General features: G+C 33.4%; 1 pseudogene; it reads left to right on the top strand.

The window, feature by feature from the left end:
* LOC149189210 (auxin transporter protein 1-like) overlaps window positions 1–22,882 on the top strand; it is a 220,527-nt pseudogene that overhangs the window by 148,362 nt on the left and 49,283 nt on the right.

Raw genomic sequence — 22,882 nt, 5'->3', positions numbered from 1 at the left:
ACACATTGTGCATGTGGAGTCCTGTACACGTAATGTTGTGCACACGTTGTGCAGGTGCTGCGGTGTATAGGTGGTACTGGTGCACGTGTGGTATTGTGTGCATGTCATACATGATGTGTTGAGGGAATGTGGTACTATGTTTGTGCATTATGTAAGTGCATGTATTGTGTGGTATTGTACATTGGGTATAGATGTATTGTGTTGTGTTGTGCGACAGGTGTAGGTGTATGTATTGTGTTATGCACTGGATGTAGGCATATGTATTGTATTGTATACACTGGTGTAGGTGTATGTGTTGTATGTTAGGTATAGGTGCATGTATTGCATGGAGTTGTATGTCGTGTGTGGTTGTATTTGTGTGATGCACACACTATATATGTGCACCTGGTTGAGGAGAAGGCATTGGGTGTTTGTCAGGTGTGGAAATCGATCGATGAAGGGTAAGTATCAATATTTTATTTCATATTTATTATACATGTGGTTTATGATGATTCTGGTATATGATGATTCTAGTTTATGATGGTTACATGTGATTTATGATTTTGATGGTTATGTTTTGAGCTAACCTAATGTGATATTTTTATACATGTTGATTTGGTTAAATATGCTAGTTTGACTTGTTGTGACAGGAAGCGAACAAGATTGCAAATATACCTTATTGACAAGCTACCAATGAGGTATGATATGAATTATTTCGATTTATTTTAAATATAATGGAATTTAGGTGCTTGGAATAGGAATGCATAAACATGCCCAGTTGGGTGGCTGAAATCGACTGCAAGATTTAACAGCAACAACGAAAGAAATTGGAACATGCAGCAATATGCTGGTAAATTACTTCAGGAGCAGGACCATTGTGGGACACTAGTACCCAATAGTGTCCATTGATTGCAATGAGTATGCTACAACCGGTATGATGGTTTTAAGGCAGGTATATGCCTTGGTTGTTTGACCTTCTAATGCGAGGAAGCCTTGCCAAGGGATGGATTGCCCAGGATAGGTGATTCCGGGGAACTTGGAAGGTGAGTGACTATACGGAAGGGGGTGACCAGATTTCCCGAGGGCCTGTGTAACAGAGAAGTGAAGGTCGCGGATATGTCTATTTTGGTAATTAGCATTTCCAGATGGAATCAGATGCACATTGGGAGTGCGCCCTAGAACAATGAGTCGGTAACTGTTCATTGAGATGGCAAGTGGCGCGAGATTGTACCACTAGACATTGGATACAGATTTGACTATGGTAGTGGATTCTAGATTTCCTGGGAAAGAGGTGAATCCTAGTATTACTTTGAGGGTCGAGGTGTGAGCCTCTAGATTCCCTTGTTGTGGATGCAGACATCATATCCTTTATTTTCTGGTTTAGAAAATGTGCATATGTGTATATGTGGTTATTGTAAATACAGTAATGAGTTGTGTTATAAAGCTCTAGTATGCGGTATGGTTGTTATCTGGTCATGTTGTTATGTTTTAGCAGATGGTCATTGTAAATACTGCAACGAGCTATGTTATAAATCTCCATGGGTAGTATGTTTTGTTTCAGTAGTATTATTGGTTATTGGTGTCATTGAACATCGAGGATGGTGTTCCCCCAAGGGGGAGGGTTCTGGAACAACCCTGGTGAAAATTCCAAGTAAAAATATAAAAATACCATAGATGATGGGAGACATATTCCAAGTTGAATGGTGGGAAGGACATCCTAGGGAGTGTTCATTTGGTTGTTTATGGCTAAGGAAATTGGCAAAGGCAATGGCTAAGGCTTTGGAAAGGCAAAATGGCATTTTTGGCACATTTATTTATGAAAATAATGGAAATTGGGAGAAAAGGGAGGTCAAAGGTCATCAGTTGCATGTGAGGAGGAAAACGAAATAAAATAATGGAAAATGAAGAAAATAAAGGCCTCATTCATAAAAAGGCTTCTAAGGATCAATGGGCAATTAGCTTGGTTAGTGTAACATTTTGTCAGTTGAGTTTTGGAGCTCTCTCATTATTCTCTCTCTCTCTCTCATATTCTTGGACACTTAGAGCTTCTTGGAGAACTTTGGCATTGGAGCAAGAAAGGCAAAGAAGGCAAGAGGAAGAAAAGATCAAGCAGGGAAAGGTAGGATCAAGCAACTACAACATGCTTCATTGCAGGTATCAACTTGCATGTGTATTTTCCTTGCTAGATCTGGCATGAATGGGATTACATGTGGTTATTTTCTACCGTGGCATGGGTTTTGCTAGGTGTGAAAACATTTTCAGCCGAGCCTTTCCATTTCCTGATAGCTCTGATGAGATGGGTTCTCACACTAGGTTTATGTGGGATGGTCCGATTGGATTCGAAGCTGAGTGGGGTGGATCTCTGAATTGACAAACACATGGTCTAAGTGGTCCCTGAACCAGACTAAGGATCACGAAGCCATTGGCCTAGTAGCCCCTAAACCAAACTGTGGGTTGTGGTAAAGCCAGATTGTGTGCCTCAATGGGCCTAGGAATCCTTGTCGGTGAATGGCGGGATATAAGTAAAGCCAAGAGGTGGATTTTCTCTCCGTTGGGCCTAGTGTTTCCGGGATGGGATGCACGGTAAAGCATGGAGAGTATGTCTTGGTGTAGGGCCTAGTGATCCCAAGATCGGATTGTGGATGCATGGTAAAGCCCGAGAGACTAGGAGGCACTCAAATTCCTCACAGTGTAGGTGGAGAACTCCTCTGGCAGCCATGTTGATTAGTGTTTTTGATGTGTTCTATGAGTCTCTGATTTATGATTCTGGTTTATGATGGTTACATGTGATTTATGATTTTGATGGTTATGCTTTGAGCTAACCTGATGTGATATTTTTATACATGTTGATTTGGTTAAATATGCTAGTTTGACTTGTGACAGGAAGTGAACAAGATTGCAAATATACCTTATTGACAAGCTACCAATGAGGTATGATGTGAATTTATTTCAATTTATTTTAAATATAATGGAAGTTAGGTGCTTGGAATAGGAACGCTTGAACATGCCCAGTTGGGTGGTTGAAATTGACTACAAGAATTAACAGCAGCAATGAAAGAAATTGGAACATGCAGCGGTACCATGGTAGATTACTTCAGGAGCAGGGCCATTGTGGGACACTAGTACCCAATAGTGTCCATTGATTGCCATGAGCATGCTATGACCGGTATGATGGTTTTGAGGCAGGTATATTCCTTGGTTGTTTGACCTTCTGATGCGAGGAAGCCTTGCCAAGGGATGGATTGCCTAGGATAGGGGATGTCGAGGAACTTGGAAGGTGAGTGACTATATGGAAGGGGGTGACCGGATTTCCTGAGGGATTGTGTAACAGAGAAGTGAAGGTCACATATATCTCTATTTTGGTAATTATCATGGCCAGATGGAATCAGATGCACATTAGGAGTGCACCTTGGAACAATGAGCTGGTAATTGTTCACTGAGATGACAAGTGGCGCGAGATTGTACCGTTGGACATTGGATACAGATTTGACTATGGTAGTGGATTCTGGACTACCTGGGAAAGAGGTGAATCCTAGTACTACTTTGAGGTTGGAGGTGTGAGCCTCTAGATTCCCTTGTTTTGGATGCAGACATCATATCCTTTATTTATTGGTATAGAAAATGTGCATATTATGTGTATATGTGGTTATTGTAAATACAGTAATGAGTTGTGTTATAAAGCTCTAGTATGTAGTATGGTTGTTATCTGGTCATGTTGTTATGTTTTAGTAGATGGTCATTGTAAATACTGCAACGAGCTATGTTATAAATCTCCATGGGTAGTATGTTTTGTTTCAGTAGTCTTATTGGTTATAGGTGTCATTGAACACCGAGAAGGGTGTTCCACCAAGGGGGAGGGTTCTGTAACAACCCTGGTGAAAATTCCATGTAAAAATATATAAATACCATAGATGATGGGACACGTATTCCAAGCTGAATGTTGGGAAGGACATCCTAGGGAGTGTTCATTTGGTTGTTTATGGCTAAGGAAATTGGCAAAGGCAATGGATAAGGCTTTGGAAAGGCAAAATGCCATTTTTGGCACATTTATTTATGAAAATAATGGAAATTAGGAGAAAAGGGAGGTGAAAGGTCATAGGTTTCATGTGAGGAGGAAAATGAAATAAAATAATGTAAAATGAAGAAAATAGAGGCCTCATTCATAAAAAATCTTCTGAGGATCAGTGGGCAAGCTTGGTCAGTGTAACCTTTTGTCATTTGAATTTTGGAGCTCTCTCATTATTCTCTCTCTCTCTCATACTCTTGGACACTTAGAGTTTCTTGGAGAACTTTGGCATTGGAGCAAGAAAGGAAAAGAAGGTAAGAGGAAGAAAAGATCAAGCAGGGAAAGGCAGGATCAAGCAACTACAACAGGCTTCATTACAGGTATCAACTTGCATGTGTATTTTCCTTGCTATATTTGGCATGCATGGGATTGCATGTGGTTCTTTTCTACCATGGCATGGGTTTTTCCAGGTGTGACAACATTTTCAGCCGAGCCTTTCCATTTCCTAATAGCTCTGATGAGATGGGTTCTCACACTCAGTTTATGTGGGATGGCCAGATTGGATTCGAAGCTAGGTGGGGTGGATCTCTGAATTGACAAACACATGGTCTAAGTGGTCCCTGAACCAAACTGAGGATCATGAAGCCATTGGCCTAGTAGCCCCTAAACCAGACTGTTGGTTGTGATAAAGCCAGACTGTGTGCCTTATTGGGCATAGGAATCCTTGTCGATGAATGGCGGGATATACGGTAAAGCCAAGAGGTGGATTTTCTCTCCGTTGGGCCTAGTGATTCCGAGATGGGATGCACGGTAAAGCATGGAGAGTATGTCTTGGTGTAGGGCCTAGTGATCCCAAGATCGGATTGTGGATGCATGGTAAAGCCCGAGAGACTAGGAGGCACTCAAATTCCTCATGGTGTAGGTGGAGAACTCCTCTGGCATCCATGTTGATTAGTGTTTTTGATTTGTTCTATGAATCTCTAAATTTTGATTCTGGTTTATGACGGTTACATGTGATTTATGATTTTGATGGTTATGTTTTGAGCTAACCTGATGTGATATTTTTATACATTTTGATTTGGTTAAATATGCTAGTTTGACTTGTTGTGACAGGAAGCAAACAAGATTGCAAATATACCTTATTGACAAGCTACCAATGAGGTATGATGTGAATTTATTTCGATTTATTTTAAATATAATGGAAGTTAGGTGCTTGGAATAGGAATGCATGAACATGCCCGGTTGGATGGTTGAAATCAACTGCAAGACTTGGCTCATCCAATCTATGGTCGGGTGGAACGTGGTAGTCCCATCTCCAGTTAGTTTATTGCATTCATTAATGAGAGATTCATTCCCTAGATTTTCATGTCTAAATGTATTAATGTATATGTGGATTTTGATGGTTGATATGTTTATGGTATTTTTGTTCCTATTATGTTGGTTATATGTATATTTTATGACAGCAGCTATGTATGGCTCTGAGAATGTTTTTCCTTGTAAATGAATGGATAGTGCATCTATGGTCTAATAGATGATAGTGCAACAAATGACATGAGGGAACAATGGTTCATAGTGATATCAAATAAGTATGAGACCCATACACTTAAGTCTGTTGTTTACATCTATAGGTTACATGTTGATGATGTGTTTGACGAAATTATTGTCATGGCTAGTAGGGGTCTAGTTATAGTCTTATTCATTTTATTGCTTTTGCATCATTGTTTCCCTATATTTTTACTTATTCTAAGCTATCACTCCATTCTGGGTAGTGGCCTGGGCTCTAGGGCTGAAAAAGTGGCTTAAATCCCTGGGTTGTTGGCACATAACTGGCAATTTTTGTCCCTGGTCGCTGGAAGGAAAACATGTGAGAGCGACTTCAGGTTGTTGGTCGCTCCCTTGCCCATAGCATGAGAGTGACTATGGCTTAAGGGATCCAGAACAACAGTGGGACCGAGGCACAAGTTGACTGAGTGGCTCACTTGTCTCTTGAGGATTTTGTTGATGATGTTGGATAATTGTGTGTGATGTTCTGTTGATTCCACTTCCTTATAAACACATAGGAGGTCGAATTTGATCATAGTAGCCTCTCGTATCATGGTTTACCCTGGTTGGCATGTTTACTTGGGTGGATGTGGGAGGAGGGTGTTACATGCTAATGTTGTGACGAAGCAAACATGGGAGTTAATGGGTAATCCAAAGTTACAGTGGTCACCTATTCAGCTGAGGATGGAAAATCAACATAAGATCTTCCCCTTAGGAAGACTATCAAGTGTGATATTGGACATTGAAGGAGTTCGCACTACGATTGACTTTAAAGTAATAGAAATTGTGGATGATAGTAACCCCTATCCTACATTACTTGGAGTTGATTGGGAATTTGATAACATGGATATAAGTAACCTAAAGAAGATACAAATGATATTCGAAGGTAATAATAGGAGGGTGATTGTTCCCTTGGATCCATCAGAAGGAGCAAGGTATATAGAGCTAGTCAGAGAAGAGTACTGTGCAGCTGATATAGATAATATCTATCAATTGACAACAAAGGAACATGATTTTGCTAACTCTACTACAAATGACAAGTTAACTTGGGATCATGATAGTTCTTTTGCATCAAACATAGAAGAACAATTGGATAATTGACAGAAGAGGCTACATGAAATATCTACAAGGCGATGTGCAAGAGTTACTAAATCAGTTCTCTGCATGATATCTGAGGTATTTAACCTGCCTTCTTATGATGGCTTAGGTGATGTGAATGTTTTTCTTGGTGGTTATGAGGAACAGGTTCCAAAAAGTCAAAGATTGTTAGCTTTGGATATAACCCTAAAAGCTACTTCTGCTATATGTTGGGGTAAACATAATAAGAATATAGAAGGTTGGAAGGAATTTCGAAGGTTGATGTGGATAAGATTTGGCTAGATAAACATAGATATGGAGTTGAAATATGATGGTGAAACCAGTCCCAGGGAACATATCCTGTTATGTACTACAACATGGAAGGAAATTCCACAACAAGAATGGGTACATGGGTTCATTCATACATTGGAAACAGTTCCTCAGAATTGTTACTTGGAAACAAAGCTTCGACATGGTACCACAAGCTGGGAAAATATGGTTGATGGGTTTATATTGACATTTATCTTTGAAGATGATTTTCCAGAGATGAAAAAACATACTTTGGAAATCTTAAGCTCGTGAACTTCACTACCTTCCCAACTCAAAACTTTGCGATATCGCTGAATCTTGTGATGTTTTCAATAGAGAAAGTTATAGAGGGGACCATGTTTATTCATGGGGTTATTGGGGATATAAAATTAATCTACATGATGAATCAATACTCCCGAAGAACCAAGACCCTGCATAGAAGAGAAGCTAGAATTATACCAGTGTGTCACCAAGTGTTGTCGCTGCTATAACACCCTCTAAAATTTTAACTTACGCTCAATTTTGAAGCCTTCCTTAGTCTTGTATATTGTCATTGCAAACTTTGAAACTCATTCCAGGTGTTTTCTTGAGGAGTTTTTGTCCCCTTTGAAAGATAGGAAAAATGTCATATTTTCGCATGTTATCTTTCGTATCATGTATATAAGAATGTTCTGGTTATTTCAAGAGGTCACCTTTGTGTAAATTAGTTGTTATAACTATATAAACATTCTTCGCACTTATTTCCAAATTTATAAGCATTTTCGCACAAGTGTCATCACGGTTGTTGCAAAGTGTATCTTAAGTGTCGCACTTGACATAAATTTTTTGTAAAGTTGTCACACAGAGGGAAATGCATTTTCATGTGTCCTGGATGATCTACGTTATTGTGTCGTCAATTATTCTAAGTGTGTGATCATAGTCAAAGTCTTATCACTATTCACATCAGTCTCACCGATCCCGCACTTAGTCATTTTTTGAAAATCTTCCCCACCAAGCAACCTAGCTTCATCCAACCTCCTTGAACTGCACACTGCGCAGTCTCAGTCCTCTAGTTGTGACCTTGCTTCTTGGCATTGCACAATGCACAGTTCCTCCCTCCCAAGACTGTTGTACTACGCAGTTTCTGTGCTCAAGCCCTGACCTTAACTCCTAGAATTGTGCAATTTATTCTTCCATCATGGCCCCAACTGTGCACTGCGCAATCTCTAGCCTCAATCTCATCCTTGACCTCCTAAAATGTGAAAATGTGAAATGGACCTGCCTCTCTTGTGTCCCAGAACTGCACAATGTGCTCACCCAGTGCTCATCCCCTAACCTGTCACACTGACCTTTAGAACTGTGCAGTTTTTCTCCTCGGCCCAGCTTGAACTACACACTGCGTAGTCTAAAGGCTCAAGGCTCCCCTTGATTGCCTAAATTGCACAACTGCGTAGTCACTGAGCCTTTTTCCCAAGTTTCCATCAGGTTTCATCTCAGTCAATGGATCAATGTGCATAATCTTAGATTAGGGGGTTTTCAGATTGATGTCATCTAATTATGAGTGAATTGCAGAAACAAGTATCTTATTATGTCATGGCGACATGATGAAGAAGGAGACGAAGGAGTGCAACATGCTGAAAGACATTCTTGTAGATGAGTATGCAAGTTGATCAATCAAGAGAAAGAAAAGGGACATCGGTTTTCGATCACAATTCAAGACTTGAGATCATTGAATATCCCTTATCACCAAGCCATGTAGAGGTGAAAAGAAAAGTATTCTCAGGTAGACTTGCAACACATAGTAGCATCAATGGCTTGACACTGCCACATCATCAAGCAGTCTACATCAGTAGTGTCATGTCATGAGTTGTCACATGCCACAAAATTGTGGTTAACGATGTAAATTATGTTTCGAAAATGTATTGTAAAGTGGAATTCCAAAGCACATTTATGGAATATGAAGAGTCATGTAAAGTTGAAAAGTCATAGGAAGTCAAATAGTCATGAGGGTAGATGAAGAGTCATGAGGAAGGTGAAGCATCACTTCCTCATTGTTATATATACACCCTCATTGTAAGAGCAAAGGACTTTTCACCTTGGCTCTTCCCGCAAGGCATTAGAGAGATAAGCTAGTTCTTTTGAGGAGCAAGGAGTGGCTCCAACGCTCCACTATTGGAGCTAGTGATGTTCATTGTATACATGTGTCTTGGAACTTTTACTTAATATAAGAAGCCCTATGGGCCAACATGTTCTTCATCCATGGATTATGGATGTTTGTAAGACTATTATATGAATGTTTGTAATTCATGTTCACTTTCATCTGTGCTAAAGTAGTTGAACCATTTCAGTTATTTTGGTACTTATCATATTGAGAATCTGTTGTAATTGTTATTATTGTTGTCGCATCCTCGCGAACTATTCCGTCGGATATTAGACAGATCTTCCTCATTACATTGGTTACAATGACCATCGCATATCTGTGGACTATTTTGCTTGATGTTTTACAGATCCTTCTTGTTTATGTGTGTCTCTACTAGGGTGGTACTACTACCTCTCTCTTAGAGGCTCATTCCTCCTCCCCTCCGTAGTGAAAGAACTTTAACACACATATGATCGAACACTCACCAAGCACACCCCCTTGATTTTTGAAGGCACATTGGCACTCCTCTCTCTTGCTGACAGTTAGAGCCAAGGCATAATTTTAAGCTAACTAGCACGGGCCATATTTCGTATGGGGCTCCTATCTCAAACGATGTGAGGTCTAATTGGAACCACATATCCGAGAGACCCCTTGAATGTTGGCAGGTCCAACACCGTCAACACATTCTTTTATAAGATTTATGCTTATAGTTATAGTCAGTTTGTATTGGATGTTGAGTAGATTCTCTAAAAATTTTAAATGAAAAAAGTCTAATTATTATAAAAATTAGACATTTTTTTTAGTAATTGTCATTGTTATATAACTTTTAATCAAATTGCAAATTTGTATTTTTAAAAATGCATTTGTAAATATATAAATAGATATGATGGCTTCAAAATCTCCTATTACATTTAATTTGTGTACTTCAATAATTAATACTTAACATGTCAACAATTGTTTTAAATTTTTAAATAAATTTTAAGCAAAAATTAACCAAAAAAATAATGATAAAATATTTAAAATACATTTTTTTTAAATAACTCAACTTACTATTCATATTCAAAATTTTCAAATCTACTAAAAATAGAATCAACTTATCATATTCATTCAAAATTTTCAATATTACAAAAACAAATATTACATCATTTTGATTATTTTTATAAAATCCTTTTATATTAAATAAAATTACTTTTAATTTTCTTAATTAAATTTAAATTAAATTATTTTTTATTTTATTAATTAAATTTAACTAATATGATTGAGAAAAATATTGTTATCTTTTCTACTTAAGTAAATTAATATATTAAATTTGTAATAAAAAAATCCATAATATTTTGGAATCATCCATGTAAAAAAATAAAAATGAATAAAATACAAATATAACTTCCCTAAATCTTAATTCACAATATCACGTCATTTCAACTCATATTTCTCAACATCATTTCAACTAATATTTATTAATTACACTAAATACACCTATGCACCAAATCCAAAGCAAGCTTATGTTTACATGATAAAGTTAAAGTGTTTTCTGATGAGTACGAAAAAGTGGGATGGGCATGACGTTTAATGCATCTTTAATAAAGTGCATACACGTCATCTTTAAGAGAGTGAAATAGGAGTTGTCTATTCAGGTTGAGGAATTGGGCAAGCCATAAATCCCATGCTATAGGGATTTTAATGCCTTATAGTACGCTCTCTTATGTATGACCATACCATTTCATGCCATGGTTATGGCATCTACACATCACTGATTTCACGTGTACAGTAGGACCTTGTTACATAGATTGAATCTCGGAGGCATAGGTGAGTTGGCCAATCGCAAGTACGTGGTACTATTTTACATTTAATGCCATTTATCTTTGGGCGAACCAAAACCAAAACGTAGTTCAACGAAAACAAGGATCCTGATAATCTCTTGACTTCTATGCTCGTAGCAAAAGTTATTGTTATCCTCAAAATACCCCTGGAATAGTGTTCAATAACCTCCTCTTACCACCTTACCATATTTCACCTTGCGGGAAATCTTCTTGACTAACTAATATATATTCTTAAAAATATAATTTTAATAATTTAATCGTAAATTATATACATGAAATAGAATATTAAAGTCGAGTAGGTGCTACAGGTAGAATGCTAAAATCAAATATAATGGCGACATTGTTGAAAATGACGGTATCATTTTCTAATAAAAAATTAATAAAAGATTAATTTAATAAACTTTATATATATTTTAGGTTATAATTTAGTCATAGTTTGTGAGTGAGATTTGGTTATTTGTGATATGGAAACCAACAATAATATCATTGTCATTTGTATCTTTTTTCTCAAGTATTTTTTAAATTATATATAATTATAATTATAGATATATTATATTAAAATTAAAATATTATAAATATTTTTTAATATAATTAATACATTATTAATATATATACATATATAACACTAAGGTGTGAATGCATCATATATTATTAATTTCACTTGATTTTATAAGTCTTGAAAACACCTTATTAAATACATAGTGTTACATAATTAAAATACGTCTATACATTATATTTCTATATACAAATGGTATTTCATTAAGTAATTTACTTAATAAAATGTTTTTTTCACTATTATTTTAAAATAATTTTTTTATTATAAATTATTAAATAATTTTTACATATAATTAATAGTATTCAAATAAAATTTATAATGATGATTTTTAACGTTTATTGAGATTAATATGGTCTATCGGATTTTAAGAAGAAAAAGAATCTAATTGTAATCATTCAAAATCTTATTTCCATGCTTAGAAAAAAAGGAAAGAAGCACACCAAAATCACTATAGTTGGGCTGACTTAACAAGTCAAGAAGATTGGAAGTGTGACAAATGTTAAGGAAATGAGAGCAGATGTGAGTAAGGGTTGGACAATCTAAAAGAAAGTGTTTTCATCCTCCACCCTCTGAGTATCGCACAATTGACAGATTCTATCTTCCCAGCTAGTCTCGGCAATAGCGAGTCTCGGCAATAGCATTAAATATTACATTCCGATCGTACGTGTCAATTCAATCTGAATTTGGTTTTTGTTTGTATCATATTTGTTAAACTTTTATGTTTTTTAAAATAATATGTTATAAAATATAATTTATATTTAATAAAAAATAATTATTTTTACAATTACTTAAAATATTTTAAAATACATATTTATGAATTAAAGATTATAAGTTAATTAAAATGTTATAATAATTTTTTTTTTTTTTTTTTTTTTATAAATAATAATTATTGACATATGGATATGATATAATTTTATATAAAAAAAATTATATATAATTTATAAAAAAAATTGACAAAATTCAACATAGACATCAAGCTTATTATTTAAATCTCATTTATTATTATCATTTTTTTTATAAAGAAGAAATACATTGAATATAAAGAATAGATTTTAATCATGGAAATAATGGTATCTATATTAATACCAAATAATAATGTTTATGTTAATGTGATTATAATAATGATAATTCATGTTCATTGAGATCAAAATTAGTTTATCTCATTTTTAAAAACCAAGATTATTTAAATTTTTTAAAAATTTTGTTTTTAAAAGGGAAAGTTTATTTAAATTCATTGAAATCTTGTTTTTATCCTTTAAAAGTTGTAAGAGAAGCATTCCAAGATTATCATAGTTTTTTAGATTTGGGAGGTTAGAAAGGTAAATGAGTTTTAATTTGAGAAATTGATTTTCATCTTCAACCATCACAAAGGTGACAAATTTTTACATCCCACGGTTTTAGGAATTTTCCCAATGACCATTGTAGTTATGTAGTTCATGGGAGTTGGTTCTTGTTTTAGTAATGTTGATTTCTTTTTATACTAGTTAGAACTAAAAGATATTTTTGATCTTTTAGAATCCGAGTTACTCCCTCGTAATATCTTGGCTTCCTTTTAATGTCTAACTCTTCTTTGCACCACAAATCCTCTTTAAATTTAGATACAATTATATTTTTAATATTGTCCGTATGGGTAGGATGACATCCTGCTATATTCCCTAATGATTTAACCAACACATCATCTTGATGCCATCTTTGCTTAAGGTGTTGATAGTAATGGATAGAGTTCAAATTTTTTTGGGGGATTCTCTTATCATCCATGTTGTTTATCTTGTTCATGTACATTAGGTCCTTAACCATAGTTGATCTATAAACTATCATGGATATTCCACTAGATAGTCCATCAAAACATATATGTTACTTAAATATAAATCTATACTATGAAGGGTTAATTCCTTTAGATTCTAGATCCCTTATTACCAATTTTGTTGTTTATGTATGCAATAAATTAAATGTGAAAAATAAAGAAAAGTATTCACAATCACTCACAAACCACAATGAATGCCAATTATTTTCTGGAAAACCCTTTCAAAAGAAAATTCATTCGAAAGGTGAATCTACTATGTCCTCTTTTATCTCGAATTGAAATAATGCAAGTGCAAAGGAGAAGACATTATCTATGTAGTTACCTGAGACATGTGGTCCATGGGCTATTACAAAATGTAAACCCTCTCAATTGTGCTTTCTTTGTCTCTATCCACTCTGAGCTACCTAAACTTGACATGTGGCACATATTCTATAAGGTATTGTAAAGTTCAATAGGATACTTAATTTGTTCTACCTAATGGAATTTACGTAAGACATTATGTTGCATTGAGTTGTGTACATTATGTTACAGGGCTCCAAAGATAAATAAATGAATTGTTAATATATATATATATATAAAACTTAAATAATACTACACCACTTATCAATAAATTTTTCATCTCTAAATGTTAGTAGTTAAGTGGTAAAGGCTCAAATCATTATCTATTTTTGCAGATTTTCTTATATGGCATGTATAGTGTACTTTTCTTTTTCATAAATTCAACTTTAGTTTTCTTTTTCATAAATAAAAAATTAAAATAAATCTAAATCCATATATATGCTCTCTTCATGTACATGATACATCTATTATTATAACTAAGCAAAGTTCCTTGGTAATGATATGTTTTTTCATGCGTGCAACATTGAGTAAGATATAAATATAAAAGTAACTTAACTTGCAAACTTGATAACTTGTACATGAAACAAATAAATCCATTCTAACTACATTCCTCAAACCTGATGTAACATTGATAGAATATAACATCAAATCCACATCATGAATTTAAAAGTCAATGAAGACATTGTCATACACACAAGTTCAAATTCATGTATTTGTATTCCAAATTTGTCTAGTTATACATTTTTCTTTTCTACAAAATGGAACTTCATTCCCAACATAGATAATGGAAGTTCATGCCCATGAATGACATTATGGAAATGCCGCCTCACGACTGATCTAGAAATTGGGTGTATAAGTCACCATCGCCACTCTTGGCACTCCCAAGTGCATTTCCAAAGTGATATTGCTTCAAAAATTCAATAGCCAATTAGTTGTAAAATCCAAAATGCATATAATCAATTTCGTTAATTAATGATAAGTTTTTGGTCAACTACTCATTCTCACCATGAAGATCTAAGGCAATGGAGAAGACTGCCCTTCCTGGGTAGATGGTGGAGCACTTGGTGATGGATATAGGCATGGTTCAGGGGTGATGGATAAAGGCATGGTGGGAGAAAAATTGGAAAAATGTAGTGGGTTGGGGCGATGATACATCCCTATTGGTTGTACGATAGTGGGAATAACCCTAGGGCGAGCGATCACCCTAGGGGGGGAAATTGGAATGTTGAGGGTGGATGATTGGAACAATGAGAAGGGCGGATGGTTAAAGGGGGGGGTGGGAATTGGGAAGGGTTTGGGGAGTTGGTTATAGGCATGGGAGAATTTATGAAGGAAAAAGGTGGTGGGTGTGGCCGACAATACATCCCCATTGGTTGTACAATAGGGGGAAGCACCCTCGGGGAGGGAATTGGGATAGTACTGATTGGAGAAGTGCTCCCAATGCTATAGTTTCTTTCATCAACATGCTCATCAAATAATTGGAGTCGACAAGTTGGCCTGTCAACTGTAACAACAAAAAAAGTTCATATAGTTATGCCTATGCATTGCAAATGATAGTATATCATATTTCACATGAAAAAATGCATAACATCATATTTACCATTTTTGTGTATAATAGAATGTTGCACTAACTCAGGCATGTGGTCCACAGTTCTTTGTCGTTGAGAAGACAACTCCAGTTGTTCATTCATGCTCTTTTTTTTTTGCACGAACTCGTCCAACCCTTTCAAATTGTAGTTTATCTTTCCCTGCATTTGACTTGTGACCACAACACCTTTTCTTATTGACTGGGCTCAAGAAACTATGTTTTCTCTTGGTAGTGATCTTGGATGGAGTTATAGTATTGAAAAACATTTTGTTGTATTCTTGACATACTTTGTCTACCAAGTTGTTTAATGCATATGCCTGTTCCAAATTTGTAGGTATTATGGATCTCAATTTCTCATGAGTTGATGAGTTAACACGTTTCATCTCATCATATTCAAATAATGCACTATTTGGTCGTACATTGGTCGTTTCAACATTATATGAGAAATTATCTAAATTATCATTGCTTGTTTCATTATGATAATTTAGAATGGGAGGAGAATCAAAGCATGGTAGAAGCTCTGTTTGGATTTCTGGGCCCAATATAGGTGACTCATTCAAATCAAATAAAATTCTAGGAATTTCTGTAGTAGGATTAGTGACATTAGGGAATACATTTTCACCCAAGCTAATGTTACTTGCCAACATCTCAACTTTCAATACATGTTTACAGATGTTTCCATTTAAGGCCCACTTGCAATTACAAAAGTGTAGAGTGGAATCTTTATATATGACATTGTACCAAATATCACGAGTATTGTTATTTTGGCTACGAACCCAATAATCGTTGTTACTCTTTTCATCAGGCACACAATCTTCATTTGGGATTTGGTTAGCTCTACACCTGGATGAATTCAACTGTTCCTCAATTTTTCTGGGTCGTACAAAACCAGCTTCTTTTAAACGTTGCATATGATTGTAATATAATACAACCTTTGTCAACAACACATAAATCAACCAATCAACCCGCCTATGGCATGCATTGTTTTTCTCACTTAGGTACCTCTGCTTGATATACCGATGGTAAGACTCAATTGCATTATTTGTATTTTGATTGGAATGTGGAAAATTTCTGTACGCTTTTGCCCACATATCTGTAGAAAGAAATTTATTGGTTATGAATTAATAACTATACATATGACATGCAAAAAAGAGTCATTAAAGCCACTTATAAGAAACTTACATATTTTGTTGTTGGCTAACCAAGTTGCTTTAAAATATTCCAAAAACTTTGTATGGTCACTGAATCCTTCAAATAAATTTTCAACTGCCTTTTTTACAGATTCATCATCTGCACATGTGTGCATGATTTCTCCTAAAGCACGGAAAATTCGGATTTGGTTTTCCCTTCCTTGGACTTTGTTTCCAACATTCTTCAACCATGCACGAAGAACATGCCACACACATAATAATATTGTACAGTTGATTGAAGACCTGGAATAACATAATTTTTAGAGAGAATATACATTAAGAATATTTTTATGTCTCTTATAAAAATAATAAACACATCACCTTAATGCTTCAATTTCACCAGTAGCATCATCTGTAATGAAGGCTTTAACATGCCAATCTGGTTGCTCTTTCTTCCCAATGGCAAAGAGAGTTGACATCCATTTACAAATATCAACTATAGTATTGCGTGATGATATCACCCAAGCTACTGGAACCCCATTGTGATGTTTGTCGAAGACCATTAAAGTGTAAAGTTGATACTACATTACAAACAAAGTACATAATTATATTTATATAAGATACAAGCATTAAAATGGTGTTGAATAAATGAATTAGATTTAGGGTAATTTTGTACTCACCCCGTACTTATTTGTACCAAATGTTGAATCCATTGAGATTATATTGTTGTGAGAATATTTTAGCATCATTGAACGCATCCACTTTGTCTGTATGCCTATGATAAAAGGGATGTTTTCAGCAAGATCTTGTTTATGGTAGAAGAAAAAGCTCTCAGCGTGTTCCTTATACCAACATTCTACACTGATTGGATCACTTTGATCTTTAACATACTCTAGCCTTATGGTATCATTGTAAATGTTTAATATATCTTGTCTTGTCATGTATGTATCTCGAGATGTCCCTGTGTATAACTCACCGAATCCATCCTTCACATCAGAGATGAACTTATCCCATATCATTGTAACATTAAAACCTCTTTGGATTAAATGTTGGACAATAGATCGCATATCCCTTGTTAAATGTGGTGCATAACTGAATCTCATAGGCCTACCGATTGCATCTTTTCCATGACAAACAACATTGGATTTATCAATATGCCTACATGCAGTATATATTATTACAGCATCATCTGGTCTAAGTTGAAGTCGCCGCACAATGAAGTGACATTGGCAACCAACTTTAATACTTTCACGTTGATTGTGTTTTTTGTTTTGATCTGAGGATGCACTCATAATTCTGTTGTTGCACTTCGGACCATATGCACACCAATAACTATATATAAAACATTTACAATAAATTAGATATAAAATTTATGCATATTGAAAAGAATTATACATATATTGAAAAAAGATATAAAGACTCACATCATGTACTCCAGATATGTTGAAAAATATGTTTGTCCGATATCCTCTGCTTTTTTACTTCGTTGAGAAGCAAGAAGAAATTGAGTGGGTGCCCGTTCACTCGATTCCTCTCCTCTTATAAAATCATCAAGTCGACAATATGGAATAATTGCAACTTGGTCCCCATTAATCTCTGTCCATGTTAAATCTTCTGCTGAAAATTCAATCATATCCTCCGGGTCTTCAACTTCCAACTCATTAATCCTCTCCCACTTCTTCATTCTTCAAATACCTATAAAAATTGCATCGAAAATAATTTGGTTTGAGTAGATATTATGGTCTTGATTAATGCATATCACTAAGAATAGCAATCACATTTTTAGGTAACTATTTTATACTTTTCAGGTAAACCACTTTGGTAAAGGTAATATTTGGGTCATTAATCAACTTATAGATTTCATACAAATTTAGACTAACAATGTATGACATATGATGTCTTTGTGGAGGTGGTGTCACCATGTTGGTCTCATGGTACAACTTGTGATGAGTGGTTGAGGTGGAAGGGGTCGAAGGGAAATACAATTATAGATTAGTTGGGTTTTATGTTTTTTGAATTTTTGACCGGAGAATCCACAGTAATAGAATTTTTACACCAACGTTTCAAATCCCAAATGGGATCCATCATTAGGGATAAGAGAAAGATGATAAAAGAAGAGCCAGATGGAAGAAATAAATACTCAAGAGGGAATGAATATTAAAGGAACAGCATAGGTCGGCAAGAAAGATTTATAATGAAACTTAAATTTTATTTTTTTAATTTTTATAAATTAATATCATTTACTTAAATCTATAAAACAAAATCTTTATATAACCTAAAATCTATATTAATATTAAAATCTAAAAAACTAATATATATATTAATATTAATATCATAAATCCTAATATCTATATAACATTAATATTTATATAACTTAATGTCTATATAACTTAATATTTATAAAACTTGATCACTATATAACTTAATATTTATATAACCTAAAATCTATAAAACTTAATATATATAATAGTATTAATATCAATAAAACCTAATATCTATATCAATATCTAAATAAATTAATATTAATATAACCTAAATACTATATTAAATTCTATATTAAAATCTAAACTATATTAAAACCTACATTAATGTCTAAATTATATTAAAATCCATGCTTGTAATTATATTAATAATTAGAGCTTTAATAGAATATATATAACCTAATAACAAAATTAATATTAAAATCAAAACTATGCTAATATATATAACATATCATAAATCCTAATATATATTAATATTAATATCATAAATCCTAATATCTATATAACATTAATATTTATATAACCTAATGTCTATATAACTTAATATTTATAAAACTAGATCACTATATAACTTAATATTTATATAACCTAAAATCTATATAACTTAATATATATAATAGTATTAATATCAATAAAACCTAATATCTATATCAATATCTAAATAAATTAATATTAATATAACCTAAATTCTATATTAAATTCTATATTAAAATCTAAACTATATTAAAACTAATTATATTAAAACCTACATTAATGTCTAAATTATATTAAAATCCATGCTTGTAATTATATTAATAATTAGAGCTTTAATAGAATATATATAACCTAATAACAAAATTAATATTAAAATCAAAACTATGCTAATATCTATAATAATATTTATATTTTATGTTTTTTTAAATCTTAATAAAATGAGATATGCTAAAGTAGTGTCTATTGTTATTGATTATGAATTGATATCTATTATTTACTAGTCATCTAATTTATATGGTTGCAATAGTTTCATTGAACTTTTCTAATCAAACATATTGTTTTTCAAAAACACAAGCTTTGGAAGTAATTTTTTTTTACTTTGATATATATTGATATAAACTTTGCGGCTAGTTGTAAGAATTAGAATCCTACTTTTGTCGGTACATTTGATGAACTCGGTAGGTTATTTATTTATTCAATATGTGTGTGCTTTTATTAAAATGTGTTAGTTGTATTTCTTTCTCCACTTATAAATAAATGTTAAGAACATTGATTTGGCTCCTAAGACATAAAACTTAATAAACCATAACCGGTTCTATATCATTTGGTAACAAATTTCAAAATCTCAATGACAAATACGTGAATTATTTCCATTTTAGTATAACAAAATTTCCATTTAGATATTAACAAGAGTATTTTCGGAACATATTTCAATTTGTACAAAATAAATTATTTTATGGCCCCTGTGGGGAAATTTAGTTTGTTCAAGTTATGATTGCTTTTAGGTGTCTTCCTTCACTTATGGTGTGAAAAAGTAAGCTCAAATAAACTATGAACAAAAGCTCTTGAAACTTGATGCCCTTTGTTCAAAGTCCCACTCCTAATGAAGTAAAAATGCTTTGGTTAGTAAAAAAATATGTGTGGATTATGGACCACTTAAGTTATGTGACTTGTGAAAAATAAAAAAACAAATTAAAAACGATGTCACACTTCGTTTCTCTTAAGAGGCTAGCTATAAACTTTCATTCACAAATATGTAGTGTTCAATTAAAAAAACAAAATTATATCTTGAATAAGTAAAAACTTACATTACTTAGGGTTATTGGTTTAGCTTACATCATTATGGGTAGATAAAATTTGGATACTAAAAAAATAATTTATTGATAGTCCACCAAAAAAAATCTATTACTCTACATATATTTGTAAGTCATTAACTTATAACTTTATCTCCTTATATTATTATTATAAATATACTTCATATATAATGAAAGCACAGAAACTTGGAATACTTCAACAGATTTCGTTAATTTCGTTAATGATAAATTAGTAAACTAAAACTAAACACTCGATAAACAACAATATCAAAAACTTCGCATCATAAAAAAACTTCACATATGACTTTATTCCACTTATCGTGACCCTTAAAACTCAAGTATTAATTAATATATAACAATAAGTAGTAAATTTTATTATTTTTTAACCGAAGCACATCGAAACATATATAAATTACGCAGGAAAGGTTCTTGAAACCAAACGTATTTGTGCTATTGAAACCAAACATATTTGTGCTAATTTGCTTTTCCAGAAATGTCAATATATAACGTTGATAAACCCTGAAATTATTAAATCGTGCATCGTAGACTTTTATAATTCGTTTGGTCGTTTGCATATTTATTAAAGTGCAACAGTGGATCAACCCCAAAGAACGAAACCCACAGGTCACTCGGTTTCTTCTTCTTGAAGAAACTGAAGCTATGAGACAAACCATGTAGATTATAAAACAATCAATAGTGCACTTACCTAGATTCATCATGGAAAAAAAGAAATTGAAAAGGCGGCGAGCTATGGAATTTGATCTGCGAATCCATGCTAACAGAATAAACTTACCTGTCAGGGCTGAGCACGCAGCAGTAGGTCTGAGTACGCGGTCGGAGTAAGCAGCTTCAGCTCTGAGAAAGACTGGTTTCAAAACGCAGACGCAGAAATGGATATGGTCGATTTCGCCCTTTCGCTGTTATTTAAAAGGCGGAATTCAGCTATCAGACGGCGGGAAAATTATAACGTGGTAGATACGCGGCGATCCGGTCATAAATGCCAGCCGCAAATCTCAATCGTATTCGCAGCAAAGCCGGAAATCTCGGTCGTATTCGCAGCAAAGCCGGAAATCTCGGTCGTATTCGCAGCATGGGGGATGGGTATGGTGCTGCATACGAATCCCATGCTATAGACATAAGATGGGGGTGGGCATTAATGGCCCAATAGCATGGGATCTATTGGTTGCCGAGGAATTGTGGACACTACTAAAAGTGGTTGGAATCTGGGTAAAAAAAATTCAATTTTTTTTGTAGTAGCAGTGTTTGAATAATGTTTTTAATAGTAGAAATAGATTCAGCACCATCAAAAACTTCTAAAGTACTCTCGCTTCAGCACCATAAAAAACTTCTATAGTGCTCAAAATGTTGAAGTTTGACAAGTATAACTTGGATCTAAAAAAATTCCTGTCAAATTTATCAAAATTTCTATGATTTTCAGAAAAAAAGCAATCTGATTAAACTACGACAAGTAAAATATGCAAAAATAAATAAATAAAAATAAAATTAAGTTACAAAACTTTGGCATGCACCATTTAACCAGAGTAATCATTTCCGCTATGTTTGACATGACAAAAGTTATGTTTGACATGAAAATAGCTGAAGTAATTCCAACAAAGAAACTGTGAAATGTTTTTGCCCTCATCGGTCCCATCCACTTAGTACTGAAAAATTATAAAAATTTAATCTTTAAATATAAATTTGGAATTTTATATCATTATCATAGGTGAAAGATCCCAATTTTCAATATGATATGATATTAATTGATTGTTCGAAATACTTAATTTTGATTAAGATCTAGAAAGTTTTTCTACATGAACATGAGTATAATTTGTCATTAGTACTTTTGTCGGGATGTGATGTTTTCTTACAAATTCAAATGATTTAATTTCAAAATTTAATAAAGTTAAATTAATTTTAAGAAATGATAAATTTAAAAGTTCACATCATTGAATTTAAAATGTAAAATATTTATTCAATTAAAACATATAAATATTATAAAAATATGAAATCTATTAAAATTTAAAAGGCATAATTAATAGTCAACGATCAAATAATTATTTTAATAAAAGATTACTCAAATTATGACCTAATGTATTTCCATAATCTAAATTATATCATTAAAGGAATTTTTTTTAGGTTAGATTTCTCTATCAACATTGATTCAATTTATATCAACAACTTGTAATTTTATTGTTTTATTTGAGAAATGTTAAAGTTGTTAATATCACTTCATTCTATTCTACGTCCACTTGAATCCATGAGTAAATAGGCCAAGCCTCCCAACAAATAACTATTTGTATTACCAATCTCCTTTGAAATTGAAATAGAAGCCCAACCCTCTTGTTTAATAGCCTCCTTGAACTATGAGACTACCTGACTCACACTCGTCGTAGAAGATGGTTTAGATTGACTACATATCATTACTACTTTGGCAAAATTAGTGATGGATATCATGTCATAAAATTCACTCAACTTTTTGTCTACGATTTTTCTATTTTTCTAAAACTATATTATGCTTAATACATAGGGTGTAACTTATAAATATACTAATAATTATTGTTAATC

The sequence above is a fragment of the Pinus tabuliformis genome, chromosome 3_1 (genome assembly GCF_031772625.1).
Source record: "Pinus tabuliformis cultivar Carrire ecotype Pingquan chromosome 3_1, CPIR1, whole genome shotgun sequence".
Lineage (NCBI taxonomy): Eukaryota > Viridiplantae > Streptophyta > Pinopsida > Pinales > Pinaceae > Pinus > Pinus tabuliformis.
This window is presented reverse-complemented; position numbering and strand designations above follow the sequence as displayed.